Source organism: Budorcas taxicolor, chromosome 25 (assembly GCF_023091745.1).
Source record: "Budorcas taxicolor isolate Tak-1 chromosome 25, Takin1.1, whole genome shotgun sequence".
NCBI classification, from domain to species: Eukaryota; Metazoa; Chordata; class Mammalia; order Artiodactyla; family Bovidae; genus Budorcas; species Budorcas taxicolor.
In genome coordinates, this window is record NC_068934.1 from 5,712,821 (window position 1) to 5,740,646 (window position 27,826).

At 38.4% G+C, this 27,826-nt stretch overlaps 1 long non-coding RNA gene across 2 annotated transcripts; it reads right to left on the reverse strand.

Annotated features, from left to right (window-relative positions):
* Positions 1–1,921: 1,921 nt before the first annotated feature.
* Positions 1,922–23,228, reverse strand: LOC128068753 (uncharacterized). Of its 2 annotated transcripts, none has more exons than XR_008201507.1 (3): positions 23,183–23,228; positions 7,513–7,613; positions 1,922–1,998 (listed from the first exon to the last, which is right to left on the reverse strand). It is a non-coding gene; the product is annotated as an uncharacterized LOC128068753 (long non-coding RNA). The 2 variants fall into 2 exon arrangements; XR_008201508.1 differs by lacking the exon at positions 1,922–1,998 and adding an exon at positions 6,267–6,405.
* Positions 23,229–27,826: the final 4,598 nt, after the last annotated feature.

Genomic DNA, 27,826 nt, shown 5'->3' on the forward strand with positions numbered 1-27,826 from the left:
AAGTGAAGAAGAGAGATGAGTGAGGGTGGAGAAACAGGCAGGAACAATAGTATCTAAATCTTATAGTGTATGCTTATCCACAGAGCAATGGAAAGCTACTAAACGCTTTAATGAAAGGTTTGGCACCCTGGTGAAAGTGTGAGTACTGGAATGGAGAAAGACAAGATTAGAAACAAGAAAACTAATTTGGAGGTTATTTGCCCAAGCCCGGGCAGCTGATCATGGTGGTTTGGAGTAGCAACAAGAACAGCTGAGAGAAGTAAACACAATCAAGACACTTGGCACATTTGGGAAAAGACTTGACAAAATTTGAATTGGATATAAGGGAGCTAAGGAAAGGGAATGTCAAGGATGACTCCCAGGTTTCCAAAAAGAACTCAATGGATGAGAAAAGTCACTTAGTAAGACAGATAACTTTAGAAGAGAAACTGGTTTGATGGGGCTGATCATAGGTTCAGTTTCTGACTGTGAGGCACCAACATGGAGTGTTCAAATAAGCCACTATAAATATGAGTTCTTGAGATCAGTTTGGATTTAATGCGTCATCCTCAAGTGAAGTATTTTGAGGCAAGATGTCTAAGTAAAGATATTTAAAAATAGTTTTCATTAACTATAGCTTCCACATTTTGTGATCATTAAGTATAGTTTTTATGTTCACTTTAACCAAAGTGAATCTGGAAGCTTAAAAACTATGTAAATTTTAGTCATTAAATTAAAGTTCTAATGAGAAGAAATTGCCTTTTCAAGAGAAAATTAACTAACTTATCTAATAATAGTTTTAAGTGAGCATTATACATTTAAACACAAGTAAGAATGAGTAAGAACATTTAAATACAAGAACAAGGAGAAAGGGAGACAGGGTTGGCAGAGGATGAGCTGGTTGGAGGGCATCACTGACTCAATGGACATAAATTTGAGCAAATTGCAAGAGACAGTGGATGACAGGGGAACCTGGTGTGCTGCAGTCTAGGGGGTCTCAAACAGGTGGGCATGGCTTAGTGACTGATCAACAACCCTCCAACCCTCCCAACCACTTCGTACTTTCCCTTTTTTTTTCTGCACAAGTAGAGGTGTTTTTTTGTTTGTTTGTTTGTTTTAACAAACTAGCTGTGAATTACAAAAGATATGCAGTTAAGAAGAATCTCTTTAAAAGACACTTCCGATCCATGAACATGGTATATTTCTCCATCTATTAGTGTCCTCTTTGATTTCTTTCATCAGTGTTTTATAGTTTTCTATATATAGGTCTTTAGTTTCTTTGGGTAGATATATTCCTAAGTATTTCCAATACAGTATACTAACACATATATATGGAATTTAGAAAGATGGCAATGACGACCCTGTATGCAAGACAGGAAAAAAGACGCAGCTGTCTATAACGGACTTTTGGACTCAGAGGGAGAGGGAGAGGGTGGGATGATATGGGAGAATGGCTTTCTATCATGTATACTATCATGTAAGAATTGAATCGCTAATCTATGTCTGACGCAGGATACAGCATGCTTGGGGCTGGTGCATGGGGATGACCCACAGAGATGTTATGGGGAGGGAGGTGGGAGGGGGGTTCATGTTTGGGAACACATGTAAGAATAAAAGATTTAAAAAAAAAAAATAAAAGACACTTCCTCCTCTCAAAAGATCAAATCTTTAAGAAGTAAATGAATTGTTGAAGTGGAAGTTGTCTTAAAGATCATTGTATCCAGCTTTTCTCTAAAAATGAATGAGTCCTTTCTTGAATATCTGAATATGTTATGCCAAACATATCTAAATATGTTATGCCAAACTTTGCTTGAATTCTTCTAATAAAAGAGAACCTATATTTCAAGGAAATAATTTTATACAATCATTCAATCATGCATTTATTTATTCATTAATGTATTTCTTCATTAGCTCTATATAGACTATAGTAACAAAACACTTTGCTAGATGCTAGACAGTGGGAAGTTGAATAAAAAGATGAGTTAGATATAGGTACTTGCTCCTCAAGCAGCTTAAAACCTGAAAGATATGAAAGAAAAATTGCAATGGTATGAGGAAAAAATAAGAACAAAAGAAAGTGCATAAATAAAATATCAGTAATTCAAGAGATGAAAAGCCCACTTTTAGCTGGTAAATGACTTAAGACTTCTGGTGGATATTGTTTTACCTACTCAGAATATAATGTTTTATTTCCATTAAGAAGCAGCCATAAAATTGATAACCTACAAACTCTGGGCAAGCTGGAGAGGGAGAGGGAATGGTAAGGGGGAGGGGGAGAAGTGGGTGAGGGGAACCCAGCTAGCTTAACACAGAGACAGGGCTGGGACTTCCCTGGTGGCTCGGTGGCTAAGACTCTGCACCCCCAGTGCAGGAGGCCTGGGTTCGAACCCTGGTCAGGGAGCTAGATCCCACATGCTGCAACTAAAGACCCAGTGTGGCCAGATAAATATACAAATATTTTCAAATGAAAGTAAAAAATGTAGGGCCTGGCTAATCTAATCTAATCAGCATTTCTTTGGTGAGAAGATGACCTAAGCTACTTCAGTGTGAAGCCAAAGGCTTTTACTGAATTGGGCACCGCTGGTGGGGGCTGAGGTGTCTCTTCCTGGCCTGCTCTGTGTGGTGTGGAATGCACCTGTGAGGCTTTCAACTGCGGCATCCTGTGTCACCACAAAGAAAACCAACCTGAGGAGAAAAACCACATGAAGAAATGGCTTTGGGGCCTGACAAACTACTCTTGGAGCCTTCTCTTACCTTAATATTTCACTGACGTGAGCCTTTATTTCTTTTATTAATCACACCAATTGGAGTGGTTCTCTGTTCTAACTGCTAAAAAATTCACAAAGGAGTGTCTGAGCTAGAATTTGAAAAATGGTCAAGGCTGAAGCCTAAAGGGATGAGAGGAGGCAATCCAGGTAGAAAGAATAAACACTTAGGAAAGTAGCGAATTTCTGTGGTTAAAGGTAACTTGCGTTTGACTATAATAAAGACTGAATACAGCATGAAAGTGATGGTTGGGGTAAAGGTTCCAGAGGAGATGAGTGCCTGGGTATCATTCTATGGCATGACAGTTTCCAATTATTAATAACCATGAAACCATATCTATCTCACCCCCCGCTTTTATACTGATTTACTTACTTATAAAATATAAATTATTTATTACTATAATAATGCAAATAAAGCTTTAGTGTTGTTCTTCCCATATCCTAGCGCTTGTGCTTTCACTTAAACATGCTCTTGTTTCTTTGGAATGTACTGTAAGACAATGGCAAGCCACGACAAATTTTGAAACAGAAGCATAATGTGATAACTATATCATAGAAAGATTTATCTGAAGGCAACATCTAAAGTTAATCTAAATAGATATCCTGGAAATAGGGCAATTTGTTGCAGGTTTTGTGTAGTAAACCAATAATCCAAGAATAACTGGGATCCTTAATCTGTGTAGAGGCAATGGTAAAGAAGAGAAGGAGGTGACTCTCATAGCTATTGTGCGTGCATCTGTGCCAAGTCGCTTCACACGTGTTTCACTCTTTGCAGCCCTATGGACTGTAGCCCACCAGGCTCCTCTGTCCATGGAAATTTTCAAGCAAGAAACCTGGAGTGGTTTGGCATCACTTCCTCCAGGGGATCTTCCCAACCCAGGGACTGAACCCATGTCCCCTGTGGCTCCTGCATTGCAGGCCGATTCTTTACCACTGACCCACCGGGGAAGCAGATAGAACTGGTTAAAAATATGCGTTAAATATCAACTCCAGGCCAGTCTCTTGACAGGATCTCAATACATTATACTAGTTTCTCTTTTATTTCTCTAGAATTGGCCCATACATACTTAGCAAGGGAGATAAAACTGGACTCAACATTAATCAGGCCAATTTTGTGGCTGAAACCATTAATGCTCTGAAGATTGGGAGTAAGAACCAAAAACAAACAAAAAAATCCATTTATGATCTAGCTTAGGTTGGACATTGGAAAACTGGAAAAGCTATAAACAAAAAATAAGGAAATCAGGATTATCAAAAGAGCCTAGTTGAAAGTTAACCAAGTGGGCCAAGACTGAGATGAAGGCATTGGAGAAAGTGATATTTTGTGAATGTAAGATGTGATCTTTTGTGAATGGAAGATGCGATCCTTTGTGAATGGAAGGCGCAGTCTTCTGTGAATAAGCAATGCTGCTGAGTGATTAGAGACATCAGTCTGCCTGAACCACATAAATGTGACATTCAGTGCAGTATGAGCAGCAGCATTTGAAGAGTGAGTCTGACTGACCCTGACAAAGTCACACTTTATTGATATGCAATGTTTCCCTGCCTTCATTAGCAAATGCTATACCCAGAAAAATTGTATTGAGCACAAAACTGACAGTGTTTTGAGTACATTACTAAATGTAAACCGAAATTCAAATACCAAGTATAAATGCTAGAGAGAAAATAAACCAGCATAATAATAAATTCAGTGACACACTGTAAAGTACTTATTTCCTACTTAGAAAGATACTCCGCTAGGCACTTAAAGAAATGCCCGTGATCTAGTCTCAGCAAATATTCTAATGTTTGTCATTAAAGATTATGAAAATTTCATTTACAGAGCATTCAGTACTTTGCTTTCTTTTTTTACTGTTCTTTATATTTACATGTCATTATGCTTTAAGAAATGCTTTTTTTAAAAAAGTATTCTGGGTAATATGCACTGCTGTGAACAGTCATTTTTCATGACTTGTCAATGAGTTTATGGCTCATTTCCTTTCCTCATGCATTTATCTATTTCTACACATCTAAACAAATATTAGATTTTATTTAAAAAATCACAATGTACATATTTTAAATATATAAACACATGAATTTTACATTTTTGTGAGATGTTGCAAAAATGTTCAGCGCTGCATAAACACTGAAACTCATTAAATAGGTATTTTAATGTATTTTTAATTTTTATTTATTTAAGCCATGAGCACATGATCTTAGTTCCCTGACCATATATCAAACTGTGTCCTCTGAGTAGAAGTGCAGAGTCTTAACCACTGGACCATGAAGGAAGTCCCTATTTTTTTAAAATACTATCAAACAGTTGAACTGACTGGAAAATAGAAAAAGATTATTTTACTAGAATCATTCAGAGCTTTATCTTTTAATGTGTAGCTTCCAGACAGAAAAATAGTGGAATTTTTTGGTTTCCCTGATGGCTCAGACAGTAAGGAATCTGCTTGCAGTGTGGGAGAGGCAAGTTTGATTCCTGGGTCAGGAAGATCCTCTGGAGAAGGGAGCGGCTACCCACTCCAGTATTACAAGCTGAGGGCCCAAACCAGTAAACCTATTCATGTAGAAATTTCCCTATCACCCTCTTTCAAGTCCTGCAAAGACAGATCCATTCCCAAGCAACTATGAGTAATTACTCTCCAAATATTTTCAGCAGTTGTAAAACATTCCTTTTGAAAAGTTAATGCTTACTTAAATCTTAATATTTATGCCTATAGATATTGTTGGAAGCATTTTTCTATAAATGTATTTCTGCACTTAATAACATAAAACATCACCTACTACTTTTCAGCATGGTTTCCTGAGAAAAGCAGTTGGCTAGGAAACCTGGGTTCTAGTCCAAGCTCTGGTCAATAATAGTTGTAAGATTTCAAACAAAATTCTAACCTACTTAAAATTCAACCTCTTTATTTGCCTCTACATCTTTCAGAACTTAGATTTTACACCACCGCATCACTTAGTGCTGTTTGTAAAACCCTACACAAATTATTAAATATTGCCATTAAAAATGTTAAATTACAGTTGATCCTTGAGCAATGCTGGCACACTGACCCTCTGCACAGTCAAAAATCTTATTATAACTTATAGTAGGTCTTGCACATGTGTGCATGCAAAGTCGCTTCAGTCATGTCCAACTCTGCAACCCATGGATGGTACCCCACCTGGCTATCCTGTCCATGGGATTCTCCAGGCAAGAATACTGGAGTGGGTTGCCACTTCCTCCTCCAGAGGATCTTCCAAACCCTGGGACTGAACCTAAGTTGAATCATATATCTCCTGCATTGGCAGGTGGGTTCTTTAACACTGGCGCTCCCTGGGAAGCCCCACACTTACCATATTTATATTTTATTATTTCAGACAATCTGAAAAGACTACATATGCATCTTCCTTATAGAGGCATAGTCATATATTTTGGCCAGTTATGTTAAATACACTTTGGAAGATACTTTACATGTATCATCTCATTTAATTCTCAAGAGAAAATATAATTAACACTATTTCCATTTTTAAGTTGAAAAAAATAGAGGACCAGGCCATTTAAACTATTTTCCCAAAGTCACCCAGTTTCAAATAGTTTCATTTCAAAGCCTCTGATTTTTCTTTTATACTACACTACTGTGCTTTTCCTAAAAAGTTTTCCTTCAATGTTCCGGAAATTCCATAATGTTACCTGTAAAACAAAAAGAGAGAGAGAGAGAGGGACATTTATTTGTAATAAAAATAACAGCACCCACTCTTTCTTAACATAGATATTGTGTTACAACCTGGTTTAATTCCCACATCAACCTATCAAGGCAGATATTGTTACTCCTATGTTATAGACGATGGGTTCGAGACTCAAAAACCATAAGGGGCTTATTCAAGATACCACAGCTAGCAGGCAACAGAACCAGAATTTGATCACAAATGCAACTATTTGATACTAAAGACCACACATTCAACCACTACTCCAAATGTGTAGATCTAGAGATGCTTATGGCACCCACTCCAGTACTCTGGCCTGGAAAATCCCATGGACGGAGAAGCCTGGTAGGCTGCAGTCCATGGGGTCGCTGAGAGTTGGACACGACTCAGTGACTTCACTTTCACTTTTCACTTTCATGCACTGGAGAAGGAAATGGCAACCCACTCCAGTGTTCTTGCTTGGAGAATCCCAGGGACAGGGGAGCCTGGTGGGCTGCCATCTATGGGGTTGCACAGAGTTGGACACGACTGAAGCAACTTAGCAGCAGCAGAGATGCTTGGGATAAATTTTATTTATAGAGATCATATTAAAATCCTTCAGGTTGTCTGGCACAAGAATTAAGGAAACATTAAAAACAATGAAAGATGATAATAGGTGAAACTGTGCAGGAAGAGAGGAGCAATATGAGAGCTCTGTATAATTTCTGCTCAGTTTTTCTATAGATCTAAAATGGCTCTAAAAGATAAAGTCTAGTACTTTTAAAAGATTATATTATCTTTGAGATCCCTTACAATCATCAGATGAAGGCTTTTAGTACTGAGTTATTGATAAGCTCTGAAACACCTGAAGCCCAGTTCTATGAACTATAAGGATCCGGGTATAATGACCACAGACAGGTGATTTACCTCCTAACAAATATGCAACTGCTTTTGGAAGGAGTAGAACAGTGCTTTAAAAGATTACCTGGACAAAATCTACCGTACGAAAGCCACTTTATCATCAGTGAAGTTGGACAGTGTCCCCCATTGCACAATGCCTGTCTGCTCCTTTAATTCCTGTGCCTGACCACATCACTGCAAGAGCTCTTGGTACCTTGTTGAAAATCCTGGTCACTGATTCTGCCGTGGGATTGTGCCGCTGGACTTGTTTCCACATGTCTGCTGCATAGCCCCTGACAGCAACTTGATCTCCAACTGAGAAACATAGAGCAAACAGATGTTAATAACAGCGCTGTACATTAGAGTAAGAGCTTTCACATTAAATCTTAAGTCAAAAATTATAAATTGACACACACACCACTTCTAAAAGGTGATTGATACTCTAGTTCATCATTAAAAGTTTTTAAAGTCTGGTACATTACATAATTCTCATTTAAAAGCATTTTATTATTTGACTTTTACTAATAATATTACCATTTAGCAAAAATTATATTCTATGCACTCTAAAAATGAGTAATAAAAAGTCTTATATCTCACAAAAGGAATGGACAGAGTCTCATATGACTATAATTGTACAGTTCAGTGAAAATATCACTAGCCTCTTCTTTCTGACATATTTGCAGATATTGTCTATACACTGAGCGTTGTTAGTTTCTACACTTCTAGCTGAATTTATTCCACAGTACAAACAGAAACTTCCAAGGTAGCTCAGACAGTAAAGCGTCTGCCTACAATGTGGGAGACCTGGGTTCGATCCCAGGGTCAGGAAGATCCCCTAGAGAAGGAAATGGCAACCCACTCCAGGCTTCTTGCCCGGAAAATCCGATGGACGGAAGATCCTGGTGGGCTACAGTCCATGGGGTTGCAAAGAGTCAGACATGACTGAGTGACTTCACTTTCACAAATGGAAACATTTGTATTTTGTCCCTTCTACCTTTGATAGTTTAAAAGATATCCTATTGCTTTATCTTACATTTTCATAAATTATCATCTAGACTCTAAATATGACCCTTTCAGACCTTGCAAGGTATTGAAAATGCAAAGAAACCAGAAAAATAAAGCATACGTGACAGAATAACTGGAGGATATATTGATCTTAAAGTAGATAAAATTAGATATATATGTTATAGAGAAGGAATGTAATATAATTTAGTTGTACGGGGAGCGAGAGATGAGTGATATATATTTTAAAAGGCATTTCTTAAATATAGGAAAAGAATTATTTTATCTGAGTAACTGATTCAAATAAGAGAAACTTGTTAATACTGGTATAGAATACACATTATAAAACTTTAATAGTAAAGCAATTAGATACTACAAATATTACACAATATTGCAGTGACCTGTGTAGGAAGATATAAAAAATGAATAGTGGCATAAATAGCCCTTAGGGATTTCGTGATTCAGACTATACTGACCCAGAGAGATTGTGGTAAATTCTGAGTTTTAAAAAATAGTAATTTAATTCCTCTCTTCAGGGAGCTTATATTGCATTTAGGAAGACGTGCAATAGCAACTGATGTTTAGAGCTTGGGAGAAGCATAAGAAGGAAAGAAATAGACTCTATAATAGAAAATTAAGAATGTGGCTGTGAGTAGCAGAGAGAGTCTCTCTCGAGAAGTGACGTTTGCACTGTGACATGAGGGATATGAAATAATAGGATAGCAAGAGTAGGGACAAGATGTCTGCAGGAAGAGAGGACAGCAAGTGCAAATGTCATAGGGTGGGAAAATAATTTTGCCACAAAAAGAACTTTTATTTAAGAGTGTAAGTGCATGAGGGAGTTAGTGGCATGGAATGAGACTGAATGGTGGGCATATTCCTGATATCTCATGGTCTAACGGACAATAAAAGGTGCTGGAGAAGTAGTCTAAATGCAGTAAAAACCATGAGTATTTCTTATAGAGTTTTTTTATAATTTTATTTATGTTCATGGCTGCGCTCCATCTCCCTTGCTGCCTGCAGGCTCTCCTCTAGTTGCGGTGAATGGGGGCCACTCTTCACTGCAGTGTCCGGGGTCCCCATTGCAGTGGCTCCTTCTGTTGTGAACCCCAGACTCTGGGGTGCCTGGGCTTCAGTCGTTGTGGTACAGCTGACCCTTGAACAACAGTGGGTGTGAACTCTACAGGTTCACGTTTATGTGGAATTTTTTTTTTAAATAAATACATAGAAAGTACTACAAAGGGCCCACCAGGTGGCACCGTGATAAAGAATCTTCCTGCCAATGCAGGAGACACAAGAAACGGGAGTTCAATCCTTGGGCAGCCCACTCCATTATTCTTAACTGGAAAATGCCATGGCCAGAGGAGCCCGGTGGGCCACAGTTCACGGGGTCATGAAGCGTCAGACATGAATGAGCACACATGCACGCATGCACAGTATTACAAAAGCTGCGGTTGGCTGAATGTGCAGGTGTGGCATGCGGATACAAAGGGCCAACTGTAAAGTGCCACTCAGATTTTCTACTGGGTAGAGAGTTGGAGACTCTAACCTCCGCACTGTTCAAAAGTCAACTGTAATCTAAAAGAGAGGATGGTGACTTGATAAGGAGAAAGAGAAGAGAGGGCTAACTGTAAACATATCTTTGAAGTAGATTTGACTGGCCTTCGTAATGGAAAAGATGGAAATAATAAGGAAAAATACTTCAGACTTTGTTTATGAAAGAGTATGAATGGATGGTGGTGCCAAACAGTGTAAGAAAGAAACCTAAACTGGATTTGAGGAATAAGAAGATCAATTAAATCCATTCTTGTTAAATTTGAAACAACTTAAGCCTGTTTGAGTGAATATGTCAGCAAGACAATTGGATACATGAATCTGAATCTTAGGAGAAAGGTATGAACTACGGTTATATGTGTGTGTGTGTGTGTCTGTGTATGTCTCTGTGTGTGTGTGTGTGTGTGTGTGTGTGTGTGTGTGTGTGTGTGTGTGTATCCCTTTATAACCCTATGGACTGTAGCCCATCCGGATCCTCTGGCCATGGGATTCTCCAGGCAAAAATACTGGAGTGGGTTGCCATTTCGTCCTCCAGGGAATCTTCCCGACCCAGGGATTGAACCCACATGTCTTGCATCTCCTGCACTGGCAGGCAGATTCTTTACCACTGAACCACCTGGGAAGTTCTATCAATATATCTATCTATATATGTGTATATTGAAATTAGAACAGGTAAGGGATGAGTGCGGACAGAGAACTTAGCAAGACCCAGATCAAGTCCTAAGGAACATTAACAAATTAGACTGAAATGGAACAAAATATAGGAATTGCTAATATTCACTATAACCCTATTGCAAGAAGTGAATAATAAAGAAGAATCTTATGAGATGCTTAATTTCCAAATGTTAAATGTGGTCTCTGCTATCAAAAGACATCTTCAATCCCTTAGGACTGTCAAAGCAAATATATATACATAAATATGAAGGTAGTACTTTATTGAGTTGAGAGACATGGACTGTAGCCCAACAAGCTCCTCTGTCCATGAAATTCTCCAAGCAAGAATGCGGAATGGGTTGCCATTCCCTCCTCCAGGGGATCTTCCTGACTCAGGGATCAAACCTGGGTCTCCAGCATTGCAGGCAAACTCTTTACCATCACAGGAAAGCTGTCACTTTCCTGGTGACTCAGATGGTAAAGAATCCACGTCCAATGCAGGAGACATGGGTTCGATCCCTGGGCTGAGAAGACCCCCTGGAGAAGAGAATTTCAACCCAATCCAGTATTCTTGCCTGAAGAATTCCATGGTCAGAGGAGCCTGGAGGACTCCAGTCCATGGGGTCACAAAGAGTTGGACATGACTGAGCAACTAACACTTTCATTACTTTATTATTATTCAGAAAGCTGTGCTTTCTAAAATGTCCATTCACTTGCACTGAGGAAAGGTTTCCAGCTGACCATTTGCTCCAAGAAAAAAAAAAATGCTATGATTCTGAATTCTTCAAGAAGCTACTGGACTTTTCAGTCCTGAAACTAATTTCCATTCATCTCGGGAGCCATGAGGGAAAGCCAAGGAGGGCTGTAGCAGAGCAGAGGCCAATTTAGAGAGAAAAGCATCAGTAAGTTGTCATGCTTCCTCCACCTCCTTTCCAGTATAGCACATTTCAAGTAAAGAACATTTGGAAGAGCCAAATGTTCTTCCTTGCTGAGGACTAATAAAAAGAACAAAATGTATGAAGTTTCACTGAAAATAGTTCTAAATTTAGACTGAATATAATTATGTGTACCATGGTACAACAAAACCATGCTTAGTCATTCATCATGATTCCACTTTTTGTATCACAAGAAGGAGAAATTCAAAAAAGGAAATTATACCAAGTAGCAGGCACTTAACAGCAGTAAGAAATTTTTGAAAGGCAGTGTAACTTCACAGATTAAACTGAGGAATAGCATTCTCAGAATTATATAAATCACCTGAATTGAAAAGGAATGGAGGGTCTTCTCCATTTAAGAAATAATGGAATGCAAACTAGTACAGCCACTATGGAGAACAGTGTGGAGATTCCTTAAAAAATTGCAAATAGAACTGCCTTATGACCCAGCAATCCCACTGCTGGGCATACACACCGAGGAAACCAGAATTGAAAGAGACACATGTACCCCAATGTTCATCGCAGCACTGTTTATAATAGCCAGGACATGGAAGCAACCTAGATGTCCATCAGCAGATGAATGGATAAGAAAGCTGTGGTACATATACACAATGGAGTATTACTCAGCCATTAAAAAGAATACATTTGAATCAGTTCTAAAGAGATGGATGAAACTGGAGCTGATTATACAGAGTGAAGTAAGCCAGAAAGAAAAACACCAATACAGTATACTAACACATATATATGGAGTTTAAAAAGATGGTAAGGATAACCCTGTATGCGAGACAGCAAAAGAGACACAGATGTATAGAACGGACTTTTGGACTCTGAGGGAGAGGGAGAGGGTGGGATGATTTGGGAGAATGGCATTGAAACATGTATACTATCATGTAAGAAATGAATCGCCAGTCTATGTTCAATACAGGATATTGGATGCTTGGGGCTGGTGCACGAGGATGATCCAGAGAGATGATATGGGGAGGGAGGTGGGAGGGGGGGTTCAGGATTGGGAACTCATGTACACCTGTGGTGGATTCATGTCAATGTATGGCAAAACCAATACAGTATTGTAAAGTAAAATAAAGTAAAAAAAAATTTTTTTTTAATAAATAAAAATAAAATAAATAAAAAAAGAAAGAAATAATGGTGACTGCCTAGGTGCTGTAGATGCTATGGTAAACAAGAGACAGAAGTGTTGCTTTTTGTTACTTCACATTCAATCAGTGAACAAACAAGAAAGGAAACAATGGCCTTAATCTGGCTGCAATGCAGGAGACATGGATTAGATGCTTGGGTCAGGAAGATTCCCTGGAGGAGGAAATGGAAACTTACTCCAGTATTCTTTTTTTCTATTTCCTATTCTTTTTATTAATGGAAGAATAATTGTTTTACAGAATTTTATTGTTTTTTGTCAAACCTCAACATGAGTCAGCCATAGGTATACATATGTCCCCTCCCTCTTGAACCTCCCTCCCATCTCCCTGCCGAAACCACTCCTCTAGGTTGATACAGAGCCCCTGTTTGAGTTCCCTGAGACTTACGACAAATTTATATTAGCTATCTATTTTACATATGATAATGTAAGTTTCCATGTCACTCTCTCCATACATCTCACCTCTCTTCCCCTCTCCCCATGTCCATAAGTCTGTTCTCTATGTCTATTTCTCCACTGATGCCCTGCAAATAAATTCTTCAGTACCATCTTTCTAGATACCATATATATGCATTAGTATACGATATTTATCTTTCTCTTTCTGACTCACTTCACTCTGTAAAATAGGCTCTAGGTTCATCCACCTCATCAGAACTGACTCAAATGTGTTCCTTTTTATGGCTGAGTAATATTCCATTGTGCATACGTACCACAGCTTCTTTATCCACTCATCTGTCAGTGGACTTCTACATTGCTTCCATGTTCTGGTTATTGTAAATAGTGCTGCAATGAACACTGGGATACATGTGTCTCTTTCAATTTCGGTTTCCTCAGAGTATAGACATTGATAGGCCTGTATTCTACAAGAATACTCCAGTATTCTTGCTTGGGAAACTCCATGGACAGGGGAGCCTGGTGGCCTATAGTCCATGGGGTCACAAAGAGTCACACACAACTGAGCAATGACTTCTCTGGAAATAGAAAGACAGTAGTGATTAGGGTGATGGGCAGCTCTATCAACTCCATATGCATGGAGATTATAGTCAAAGTGAATCCTGTTTTACTTCCCTGAGAGTCAGTGTGGCTTATGCTCATTTACCCAAAGCCCCAGTCACAGTTACCCTCACAACGACATCAGGAGGAAAGGAAATATTTCACCCCGCCCCACACTTACAAGACCTCTTTTCCTTCATGTATCACACATGCATGAATTCTGTAAGGCCAAAATATCTCTCCTCTTTCAAAAGACTGTTGGTACTAAATCCACTAAATGCCTCATATCCTTGTTTTTACTGCAGTTTCTGTGTAGAGTCTGTGTGAATGATGTGCCACTGTGGTAGTGACTGTGACTTCTCATTGTAGTTATGAAGCCACAGGATCTTTAAGTTATTCCTAGCTCTATTCTCATCTCTGATACTCAGCATGTCTGATCCTACACCTGCCATCCTACTCACACTTAGTTTCCTTCCAGAACAACCCCATTGTCCTTTCTGGAACACTCCCAGTGAAACCAGCAAATCCTTATAATCCTAGCAGCTTCTCCAAGCATTACTTTAACTGAAACTAGATTACTAGTGAGAAACCTTCCACAGCTCTCTTAAGTAGAAATTGTCAAACATTCTAGAAAATAATAGACATAATAATAGTAAGCACTTAGTGTGTACTTCCTATGTAAGCCCTACTGTACATGGACTTAATTCATGAATTAATTTCATAGCCATATTTCATATAATTATTGTAGCAATCCTACAAAGTAGGCATTTTATTCATATTTTAGAGGTGTGAAACTCAGACAGAGAGAGATTAATCAAGGTCACAGAAGTAGAGGGCAATGAGGCCAGCAGTGGAACCCAAGCAGTCTGGACCCAGAGCTGGAACTGTCAGGCAACGCCTTCTCCTCATGGGTTAGAACTGGGGCGCGAGTTCTCCCTGTTCTCACTGCCTGCCTTGTTTCACAGAAGTTCTGCCAGCCACTTTTTTAAACTCCTGTTCTTTGTTGTTTTCATCTACCAACCCCCTGTCCAATTCATCTCATTCACTAAAGATTTTGGTATTCAGCTCAGGATATTACATTCTTTCTCCATTCCTACCACCATCTCAGGAAATTCAATGTTCACATAGACAACCTATCCAACATCATATTTTAATTATTTCCAGATTTTCTTACTGTTAATGGCATATTTCAAACAAACTCCACCAATCCCTTATACTTTACTGAAAAAATTTCCACTTTCAAAATTATAAACATTTCATTCTCTTATGAAAATTTCCATTTGCCTGCTCAGAACCCCAGTTCTCACTGTTTTGCAATCTCTGAGCCTTCAGCTCCATTGATCACTCCCTTTCTTCCAAATATGAAACTTCTTACACCTTTCTAGTCTTTCACATCAATCGTTTTGGTGCCAATGCACTTATCTCCCTTGTCCACTTATCCTTTTAAAGTCTCCAGTGAGAAAAGTCCCCATCCCGATTCCATCCATCTTTGTTACCAGCATCTGTATGTATTCTCAGATAACGAAACACTCATAAATGGATTGGTAACACACAAATGGGTTGATCAATTTGATCAACAACCTCACCTACACACAGTCAGTGTAATTCTCTGATCATCTTGACCTAATTTCCACAACATATATTTCTAACGTCTTTATTATTTACAAACTCTGATACCTGGTCCCTACACTTCAGTCTCAGCAGATGATTGCATTGTACTTAAGTAAAATGATTGGAGCCATCACACAGGGATTCCTTCAATATTCGGCTGCCGGATCTGTCATTAACCTGCCTGTGTAACAATCTTCTCCTTGTGCCTTTCTGATACAAAGAAGTACACATTACTCCTCTTCTTGAAGGCCAATTCTTCTACATGAAATTTGAGTCTCAGTTCATCCCACATTCTTCAGAATCTATGCTAATATTTAATGCTTTTATTGTCAGAGTATTTTTTTTTCTTTACTAAGACTCACAACAAGGAATACATGTATTACATTGCAACCCATTATAAACACATTATGTGTGTGCATGTCTAACTCTTTGTGACCCCATGGACTGTAGCCCACCAGGCTCCTCTGTCCATGGAATTCTCCAGGCAAGAATACTGGAATGGGTGGTCATTCCTTTCTCCAGGGGATCTTCCTGCCCTAGGGATCGAATCCACGTCTCCTGTGTCCCCTGCACTGGCAAGTGGATTCTTTACCACTGCACCACCTGGGAAGCCCATTCACATTATATATATTATATAAATATCATGTGTAAATATACAAAATATATCTCACTGTGGCTTGCAATAGACAATTTTTACCAAAAAAAAATTTTTACAAGACAAGATTACCTTACTAGGCATGATACACTGATATTTTATCTTTTTTAAAAATTAATGCTGGTCACCACTCACTGAATTAATGTTACAACACATTAAAAAGTCATAACCTACAGTTCAAACCACAGTGAATTATTCTATTCCTGTTGAGGTCCTTTAATGGACCGGAACCTGGTGGTCTGGAGTCAACTGATAAGAAAGTAAAGGAGAGAGAAAGAGGCTGATATTCCTTGGTTTACGCAGAAAGCCAATAAAGCCCCTGCACGGAGCTTGCTCTGTTCTCGAAGGCCTCAGGCATCCTCTCGATGGGGTGAAGGCACAAGGTGCCTTCTCGAGAGGGTCTTAGAAGCCAGAGCAGGAAAGTGAACTCAGAGAGCGTCTGGGCTCCAGAGGAACAGCCTGAAAAGGAGAGGGGCAGTGTGGGGGAGAGGGGAGGAGAGAAAGAAAGAGAGAGAGAGAGAAAGACACGGGGACCAAAGCTCTGATGGAGCAAAGGTGTTTTAATCAACATTATGTGGGCATATATACTGTCTTACAAGGTAGTTGTTCTCAGCAAAGATAAAGATTAAAATTCCAGACTTACAAAACATAGGCGATCCATATTAAAGAGAGAGAGAGTTGTAAACAATCACTTTTACCGTATGGTTCACAAGAAGGAAGAGGGTTCTTATCACCGTATAGAAAAACTAACGAAGGAAATGCCTGGATTCCCCCATCCCAGGAGAGGCTTGCCTCTCCTCTTAATTTCTGAATATTCAGGAATTAATAAGGAACAGAGAATTCCTGACAGATCCAAAACAGCACACAGGAACCCTCCTGTTAAATGCTTCCTGACACATTCCCATACAAATTTATCTTTAAATTCTTTCCATCTAAAAATTAAAAAAAAAAAAAAATACCTCCAATATTCTTTCAGCTCATGTCCTTCATTCATCTAAACTTATCAGAAAAGTTATTTTAATCTGCACTTTTTTTGTCCAGTTAACCTCTCAGATCAATTTAATCTTTAGTGTCCTACTCTGTGTGAAAACCACTTTCTTGAGTTTCAGTTGACTCTATAACTAAATTCAGTGGACACATTTCTGCCTCATACTACTCAGTATCTCAGCAGCTTTTAGCGACTGAATATTCCTTCCTTGAAACATTAATTTTACGTTGCTTTCCTGACACTTGTTGGCTTCCCTTGTGGCTCAGCTGGTAAAGAATCTGCCTGCAATGCAGGAGACCTGGGTTTGATCCCTGGCTTGGGAAGATCCCCTGGAGAAAGGAAAGGCTACCCACTCCAGTATTCTGGCCTGGAGAATTCCACGGACCGTATAGTCCGTGGGGTAGCAAAGAGTCGGACATGACTGAGCGACTTTCACTTTCACTTTCCTGACACTACATTCCACTTCCTCCCTTCTCTCTGCCTCCATCCTTTCGGCCTGTTTTCAGTGGCTCCCCTTTCAGACTCTCAAGCTCGGGAGGCCCTCCATTCGCCTCACTCTTCTCTCTCAGCATCTCCTCCTCACTCTTTGGGCTTCTCAGGTAGAGCCAGTGGTAAAGAATTCGCCTGCCAATGCAGGCGATACAAGAGACCTGAGTTGATCCCTGGGCCAGGAAGATCTCCTGGCAGAAGGCATGGAAACCCACTCCAATATGCTTGCCTGGAGAATCCTAAGGACAGAGGAGCCTAGCAGGCTACAAAGAGTTGGGGGTCACAGAGAGTTGAACACGACTGAAGTGACTTAGCACAGCACACTTCACTCTTCAGCCTTTTCCCTAGGTCTCCCTTTTGTTGTCTGAATTACAATCTTGATTTAGGAGACAAGAGAAATGTCCTATTTATAGGCTAGAAGCCTTTGGACATTAGCTGTGAAATGTCTTCCTATCCCAGAGAATACAGGAATATTATAATAATTCAGAATTCAAAGGTTCTCCTGAATCACTTCCAGGCATATGCAATTACAGAACACAGAAATATTGCATTTTATAGTCAATGCTCATGAACCTGACTGCTTTAGCACATTTAGGATGGACTATATAATTTCTGGCATATCAAAGAATATCAAGATTTTCTCTGCATTTCCAATTTAGTTAAATTCAAGATTTCTTTTTCTCCCTATAGGACTTATGTATCCCTGGAAGTTAACAGCTTCTTTTGGAAGTCAGCTGGAAGCCTTTGAATGTTACATGTTCAGTATCTAAGGAATAGAGTTTCATGATGTATGAGTCATCATACAAACTCTTCCTAGCTTTGAAAATTCTGTGATCTGTTCCAAGAGATTTGGCAATTTCTCCTCTCTTTAATTGCATTGCCTGGAGTGTGACCAGAAATCCTTTTTAAATGTCTCAATGACAAAACAAAACTCAACTTTATCTTCTTGTGTATTTTCTAAGTAGGTTCTGTAAATTACTTGGTTGATGCTTTAAAAATATGCAGATAATGCTCTAGCAACAGATAGTTGCTCAATTTGTAATCAATTTTCATCCTACAGATCTATGTTATGCTCTTTTAAATCTAATATTTTTCATTAATGTGTTGCATCTCAATATAATAATTTGTATGAATCTGGGGTTACAATTATGGTTCCAAATTAATTTAAAATTCAACCTTCTGTTTGAATTTCAATCAACTTGCAAATAACCTAGCTGAGTAAACAATTAGATAAATATACACTTACACCTACAGCGTTAGGTTCGTAGGCAAGGTGGACCACATTGTTACCGAAAGATGTATGTGTTTGTGGGTCTGGCTGCTTGCCGCTCAAAAGCCTATAGATAGGCCAGATTGGTGAAAAGGAAAGTTTGCTTTATTTCAGATGTCAGCAACTGAGGAGCGCAGGGTGGTGGACATCTGTCCAAAGGCCGATATCCCCCTGACTAGCAGAAGTTGAGAGCTTTTACTGACAGAGTTGGAGGGCGGGGGGTTACATGCAGAAGCAGCACAGTCATCTCCAACCGTCATCTTCAAATTGGTCGTCTGTGGTCTGAACAATATCATCTCAGTTGTTTTAGGTACCATTAGTCTTCAGTTCCAAGGTACATTTGTTCCCATTTCTTTGTGGTTAGTTCTTGGAATTGTGGCAGCTCACTGTCCTGGGTACAGTCTGATCATCAAGTAGTTAACTTTTCCACCTGGTATTTTGGTATCTATAAGACAGCTCGCAGGATGTGGCTCAGAATCTTATCTATAACCCTGAGAAAGAACTGAAGGTCCTTGACTATGCTTAATGCTTACATTAGTATTGTTTAGTCTCCTTTGACTGATCTCCTGTATTTCAGCATTTCTCACTTCTCTGATTAAGGACACTTTTTAACTAAAGTGTTTCACCGGCAAAAGGCAGATAGAGGACAGAGTGGGGCGTGAGGGCGTGGCAAGGACCATAGGATCCTGCTCTGTTTCATCGTGACAAATTATTTCTTTACCAAGTTTTGTCATTGGGCTGTGAATGAAACTGCGATTATACAATGCACCTCAACTTCAACATGTTAAAATGTGAAAAAAAAAAAAGAGTTAAAATGTGGAGACAATGTTTCTCTGAATCAAATTAAAATGTCCCTTACTAAAATCTGCTGATTAAATTACTAAAATTGCATAGAATAGAAAACATTTTGAACAATTGTTCGTTAAGCTGCTATGTAACTTAAAATAATTTCATTCACATGCATTAACTTGTGCTTATATATAACAGGGGCTTCCCTGGTGGCTCAGGAGTAAAGAATCCACCAGCAATGCGGGAGACATGGGAGCCACAGTTTGATCTCTGGGGTGGGAAGATCCCCTGGAAGAGAGCATGGCAACCCACTTCAGTACTCTTGTCTGGAAAATCCCATGCACAGAGGAGCTGGGTGGGCTACAGTCCATAACATCGCAAAGAGTCGGACACAACTGAAGCAACTGAATACACACACATATGTGTGTGTGTAATTAGAACTTAAGATAATATTAGATAAAATTAGATACAATTAGATAATACAGCTTTGGGCTGTAAACATACACAGATATATGTATATATATTTATATAAATTTTATATGTTTATATATATACATTTTATATTCAGTTATAAGTGTTCACATTTTATTGAAATTCATTCTATTTCTCCACCAATTTCATCACTCTGATTACTCCTGCTGCCCCCAGGCTACCATTCTTTTGGTTTTAAAATGACTAAACAAGTAAATCTTTTAAAGGATCAAGTATATGCCATTTCTTCTCTGAGGACTATAACCAAACAAATCATATTTGTATATCCTCACTGTTATATTAACAATTAAATAGGCACAACAAATAAGACTACAAAATAACTAAGGTATTATTTTATTAAAGTAACTAAGGTATTATTCTATAAACACTTTGTTTCTGTGGTTTAGTAGTTATGGGGACAAGCAAATATAAAATTATAGTGATATGCTATTTATTAAATGGCTCAGATTTAGAGGAAGAAAAAGCCCAAATTATCAAGTCATCACTAAAAAAGGTTAACTAAGTTTTATATTTGCAATTTTTTCACTAAATAATATTGAAAAAAATGTACTCAGTGAAAAATATTTCATCAAATTCAAGTTCTACTGATCAATTTTTTTAAATTTTTATTGGAGTATAGTTGATTTATAATGTTGTATTAGTTTCAGATGTACAGCAAAGGGAATCAGTTATACACATACATATTTTCGCTTTCTTTTAGATTCTTTTCCCAAACAGGCCATTACAGAATATTGAGTAAAGTTCCCTGTGCTACACAGCAGGTTCTTATTAGTCATCTACTTTATACACAGTAGCGTATGTATGTCAGTCCCTATCTCCCAGTTTCTTCCTCCTCTCCCACCCACTGAAAACCATAAATTTGTTTTCTACATTCAGGACTGTACTTCAGTTTTGTAAATAAGTTCGTTTGTATCCTTTTTTAAGATTCCACAAATAAGTGATATCATATGACATACGTCTTTTTGTGTCTGACTTACTTTTTTCAGTATTACAATCTCTAGGTCCATCCATGTTACTGGAAATGGCATTATTTTGTTCTTTTTATGGATGAGTAATATTCCATTGTGTATAGTGTCACACTTTCTTTATCCATCTCTCTGTTGATGGACTTTTAGGTTGGTTCCACGGCTATTATAAATGAAAATATACACATACCCATTGAACGTTTGGGTGTGTGTATCTTTTCAAATTATGGATTTCTCTAGATATATGCCCAGGAGTGGAATTGTTGGGTCATATGGTAGTTCTATTTTTAGCTTTTTAAAAGGAATCTCCATAGTGGTTGTATCAGTTTACATTCCCATCAACACACTATGGGAGATTTTCCTTTTCTCCACACCCTCTCCAGGATTTACTCTTTGCAGTTCTTTTGATGCTAGTCATCCTGACTCGTGTGAGGTGGTACCTCAGGGTATTTTTTGGATTTGTCTTTCTCTAATGAATAGTGATGTTGAGCTTCTTTTCGTGTGCTTTTTGGTCATCTGTATGTCTTTTTTGGAGAAATATTTAGATTTTCTGCCCATTTTTTGACTGGGATTTTTTATATATATATATTGAGCTACATGAGCTATTTGTATATTTTGGAGCTTAACTACTTATTGGTTGCTTTGTTTGCAAATATTGTCTCCCATTCTGAGGGTTGTCTTTTGTTTTGTCAATATTATTTTTGAAGTTATTAAAAATCAAACAAACAAAACTACTCTTATCCTCTTTGGACTAATTCATGAAAGTTAAAAGTGTCAAGTGACCACTTAAATATATTTAGAAACAATCTTTAAAGTTTATCAATATAAGCCAAATAATTTCCAACTCTAGTAGGTTTATTTGACTTCAATACATTTAACTCCTGATTCTTTTTTATGTTCAACATGGCTAGACAGGAAATAAAATCTCTACATTAAATTCAATGCCTTTTCCAGTCCAACCTAGGGCAATCCATAAAAGGGTCAGTCATTCTGAAAGAGCCTCTCAAAAGAAAACTGAAAATGCTTAGGTAGCAGACTTTTCCCAAAAAATGCAATCAAATTTAGTCATTATAATGACCAAATAATTTCCCCAATTATGTATAATTTCCCAAAACGGTTGTGTTAGTGTACTGACTGGATTGGCAAAGGGGTATTAGATGGTAAAATGCAACCTGTAGAATCAACTGACTAAAAGGTTGGCTCTGACCAGCCAATTGGATGATCCTAATTTCCTTTTGGAAGAAACAATACTGAGTAAGAATTAAAGTCACAGGCTATTGAGTTAGATTGATTGATTTGAATGGTTTGTTGTTGTTCAGTCGCTCAGTCGTGTCTGACTCTTTGTGACCCCATGGACTGCAGCACGCCAGGCCTCCCTGTCCATCACCAGCTTCCAGAGTTTACACAAATTCGTGTCCATGAGTCAGTGATGCCATCCAAGCATCTCATCCTCTGTCGTCCCCTTCTCCTCCTGCTTTCAATCTTTCCCAGCATCAGGGTCTTTTCAAATGAGTTGGCTCTTCTCATCAGGTGGCCAAAGTATTGGAGCTTCAGCTTCAGCATCGGTCCTTCCAATGAATATTCAGGACTGATTTCATTTAGCATTGACTGGTTTGACCTCCTTGTTGTCCACGGTACTCTCAAGAGTCTTCTCTAGCATCATATTTCAAAAGCATCAATTCTTTGGTGCTCAGCTTTCTTTATGGTCCAAATTTCACATTCATACATGACTACTGGAAAACCCACAGCTTTGACTAGACAGACGTTTGTCAGCAAAATGATGTCTCTGCTGTCTAGGTTTGTCATAGCTTTTCTTCCAAGGAGCAAGTGTCTTTTAACTTCATGCCTGCAGTCACCATCTGCAGTGATTTTGGAGCCCAAGAAAATAAAGTCTGTCACAGCTTCCATTTTTCTCCCCATCTATCTGCTATGATTTGAATGGTAGCTTCACCAATTATTAGCTGTGAGATCTTGAGCAAATTACTTAAACTGTCTTTTAGTTACTTGTATAAAGGAAGGAAAATAATAAATAAAACTCACCTTGTAAGGTTATTTGTATGAGTAAATAATTTAACACATGTAAAGAACCTAGAATAGAACCTGGAAATTTTAATAGTAAGCTTTTGATAATTGTTTGCTACTGATAACAACAAATTTAATATGAATGTCTTGTTTTCTAAACTGGTTAATAAACTGCTCCAGGGCAAGGACTAAGCATTAATTTCATTTTCATTTCCAGTACTAGCATGCAGTCGATATTCAACGAACACCTGTTAATGTGTGTGTACTCAGTCACTCAGTCGTGTCCAACTCTTTGTAACCCTATGGACTTACCTGCCAGACAAGAACACAGGAGTGGGATCCCATTTCTTCCTCCAGGAATACCTGTTAAATAACAGTACAAAAATGCATTGTGTCATTGTGTTACATCTCAGAAGAACATTATATTACTAATTAGAATTCAGAATCTGATGAAAAGGCTTCCATGTAAATCTCTCAAAATAATTATACAAAAGTAAACATCTGTAGGTAAATTACACGTACCCATTTCTCCCAAAGTCTGTAGATAAGTTTGAAATGAAGTGAAGTTGCTCAGTCATGTCTGACTCTTTGTGACCCCATGGACTGTAGCCAAACAGGCTCTTCCATTTGGCACCCCACTCCAGTACTCTTGCCTGGGAAATCTCATGGATGGAGGAGCCTGGTGGGCTTCCGTCTATGGGGTCGCACAGAGTTGGACATGACTGACGCGACTTAGCAGCAGCAGCAGCATGTATTTATAAGGATTATTTTCTATAAGATTTTTTAACTTTATGATTTAATTTTTATATTATATTTAATGTAAGTGTATTCCAGGTCTTGTGAAAACCATCTTAAATGTAAGAATGGCTTTATTAACTTAGTACCCCTTGATGTTTATGAAAATAGTATAACAAAAAAGAGCTTTTAATTGTCAGAGTATAATAAAAAGTGACCATTTATATATAACTAGTACGTTGTGCTAAGTAAAGGCCAACTACATCATATTGACTACACAAAATATTCAAAGTAGTTCAACAGAAAAAAGTTATGGAGACTTGAGTCATCACATAGTCATTTCAAACTAAAAGTAGTCCTTGTTTAAAAGACCATTTTCAACCTGGGAAAATTATTTATTTGAACAAGATATTCATTCATTACATCAAATGAATTGTGTTAATATTAGTTTTATTGGCTTCATGAAAGTGAAAGTGAAGTCACTAAGTTCTGTCCGACTCTTTGCGCCCCTGTGAACTGTAGCTCGCCAGGCTCCTCTGTCCATGGGATTTTCCAAGCAAGAGTACTGGGGTGGGTTGCCATTTCCTTCTCCAGGGGATTTTCCCGACCCAGTGATCGAACCCAGGTCTCCTGCACTGTAGGCAGACGTTTTACTGTTTGAGCCACTAGGGAAGTCCTTGGCTTCATACTTTTGCTTATACAAATATACTAGGGCTCTTTTTTTTAAAAGATTTTTTTGATGTGGACCATTTTTATTAGGTTGGTGCAAAAGCAATTGTGGTTTCAGACCATGAATTTTAAATCATTATAACTAGACTCAAACACATCTTTATTAATCAAAATATGAATCATTATAATCAACACATTTTTGCCAATGAGAAATAAGTTTGCTTATTCCTGTAGCATAAAAATCCATGCTTCAGGATTCAACAAACTCTTGGAAAGCATTTTCTGCCTCCTGCTGGTTGTTGAAGCATTTTCCCTGCAAAAAGTTGTTGAGATGCTTGAAGAAGTGGTAGTCAGTTGGCAAGAGGTCAGGTGAATATGGTGGATCAGACAAAACTTCACAGCCCAACTCGTCAATTTTTGAAGCATTGGTTGTGTGACATGCAGTCATGCATTGTCGTGGAGAAGTGGGCCTTTTGTGTTGACCAATGCCCACTAAAGGCATTGCAGTTTCCAGTGCATCTCATTGATTTCCTAGCATACTTCTCAGATGTGATGGTTTCACTGGGATTCAGAAAACTGTAGTGGATCAGACGGGCAGCAGACCACCAAACAGTGACCATGACCATTTTTTGGAGCAAGTTTGGCTTTGGGAAGTGCTTCGGAGCTTCTCCTCCTTCCAACCACTGAACTGGTTGTCCCTGGTTGTCATATAAAATCCCCTTTTCATCACACATCACAATCTGATGCAGAAACGGTTTATTGTTGTTGTGTAGAATAAGAGAAGAAAGAAAGCGTGAAAGTCGCTCAGTTGTGTCCAACTCTTTGCAACCCATGGATATACAGTCCATGGAATTCTCCAGGCCAGAATACTGGGGTAGGTATCCTTCCCCTTCTCCAGGGGGTCTTCCCAACCCACTGATAGAACCCAGGTCTCCAGCATTGCAGGCAGATTCTTTACCAGCTGAGCCACAAGGGAAACCCATAGAATAAGAGAAGACAACTTCAAAATTACGATTTTTTTAAAATTTTCAATCAGCTCAAGAGGCTCCCACTTCTCGAGCTTTTTTGCCTTTCCAATTTGCTTCAAATGCCCAACAACCATAGAATGGTTGACACTGGGTTCTTCAGCAACCTCTCATATAAGTTGTAAGAGGATCAGCTTTGATGACTGCTCTCAGTTTGTCAATGTCAGCTTCAGATGGGCAGTCACCGTGCTCCTCATCTTCAAGGCTCTCATCTCCTTTGCAGACCTTCTTGAACCACCACTGCCCTGTACATTCCTTAGCAGCTCTCGAGCCAGAAGTGTGGTTGATGTTGCAAGTTGTCTCTGCTGCTTTCTGACTCATTCTGAACTCAAATAAGAAAACCACTCAAATTTGCTTTTTGTCTAACATCATTTCCATGTGCTAAGTCACTTCAGCTGCATCTGACTCTTTGTGAACCTATAGACTGTGGCCTGACAGGCTCCTCTGTCCACAGATTTCCCAGGGAAGAATACTGGAGTGGGTTGCCATTTCCTCCTCAGGGGAATCTTCCCGACCCAGGGACTGAACCCACGTCTCTTACATCTCCTGTATTGGTAGGCAGGTTCTTTACCACTAGTTTTACCTGGGAAGCCCCATCATTTTCATAGTCTAAAATAAATATAAAATAAACAGCAAATAATGTTATTAGTAAAAAAACAAAGCAAGAAATGCACATTAAAATGATGTATAATATAACCTACATGTATTAAGAATGCATTCCAATATCAAATGGTAAATTCCAACAATGGAAAACCTGCAATTACATTTGCACCAATCTAATACAGCAATACACCATTACTGGAGAAGACAATGGCACCCCACTCCAGTACTCTTGCCTGGAAAATCCCATGGATGGAGGAGCCTGGTAGGTTGCAGTCCATGGGGTCGCTAAGAGTCAGACACGACTGAGAGACTTCACTTTGACTTTTCACTTTCATGCATTGGAGAAAGAAATGGCAACCCACTCCAGTGTTCTTGCCTAGAGAATCCCAGGGATGGGGGAGCCTGGTGGGCTGCCATCTATGAAATCGCACAGAGTCGGACACAACTGAAGCGACTTAGCAGCAGTAGCAGCAGCAATACACCATTACAACATACAACAGAGTTTTTATGTTTTGGTTGTTTGACCTTGAGGCATGTGGGATCATAGCTCTGTGACCAGGGATGGAACCCACATCTCCTGCATTGGAAAGGGAAGTCTTATCCACTGGACCACCAGGGAAACCTTTAAGAATTTTAAACAAAAGAAAATTATACTTCTTCCTATGCTTTATATATTTAAGTAATACCATAGTAAAGAGTAATTTAAATAACCATTAGCAATATACATGAGTGCTTTCTCCTTAAAATGGTTCCTTACATTTCTCAAATGAGAAACACTGATTAAGATAATAACAAGGCCATTAACATCAGAAACAGTGTAGTGGCTAGAAAGAATTTAGCAGTATTTTTAAAATATCCAATAGTTTCTGGACAACGAGACTTTTACCTCGACTATTCTTCTCTTCTTTAGAAGAAACATTGGCAAATGCCACATCACTCAAAACCCATAGCTGTTGGGCCAAGTCCAACCTGCTACATATTTTTGCACATGAAGTTTAATTGGAACACAGCCACGCCCCTTCATTTTGTATTATTTATGGTGGCTTCTGCTTGAATAACAAAGTTAAGAAGTTCTGACTGACAGAGACTACAAAAGCAAAAATCTTTACAGAAAACATTTGCTAACCACAACTCTAGAATTTTCTCTTGTTCTTGGTATTAAACATACCTAAAATATCTCCACATAGCTCCACAGAACAGAATGGAGAATTTTAAAAAACAGATCTACACAAATTATGTCCAAATTATGTCCAACTTTAACAAAGTTAGAAAAAAAAATTCAACAGAAAAAGATAATCTTTTCAAGAAATGGTCTTGGATCAACTGAACATGCATAGTCCAAAAAAAACAAAAGAAAACAAAACTACAACCTAGACCTTAAATGTTGTGTAAATTTTTTTCAATTAATTTAAAATTAATCACAAATTTAAATGTAAAAATACATCCGTAAAACTTTTAGGAAAAAAAATCTTCAGAATCTTGAGCTATGGGAAGAATTATTACACTTTATCCAAATTCATGATCCATGAAAGAAAAAATAAATTAGATCTCATCAAAACTTATAACTTTTTTCTACAAAAACCTCTGTTAAGAAATTTAAAAGATGAACTGTGATCTGCATCTTACACAAGGACTAGTCTCTAGAATACACAAAAGACCAAAAATAAGTATCTGGGTCATATAAAGAACTCTCAAAACTCACCAGTAAAGCACAGTCCAGCTAGAAAACAGGCAAAAGACAGACACTTCACAAAAGAGATGTAACTGTAAATAAAATTTGCCTCCTGTATACCACCAAAAAGGATAATTGATGGCATGAGGAAAGATCGTCAACATGGCTTGCCATTAGAGAAACAAAAATTAAAACTACAATGAGATGATACTACATATCTACCAGAATGGCTAATATTTAAAATGATGACAA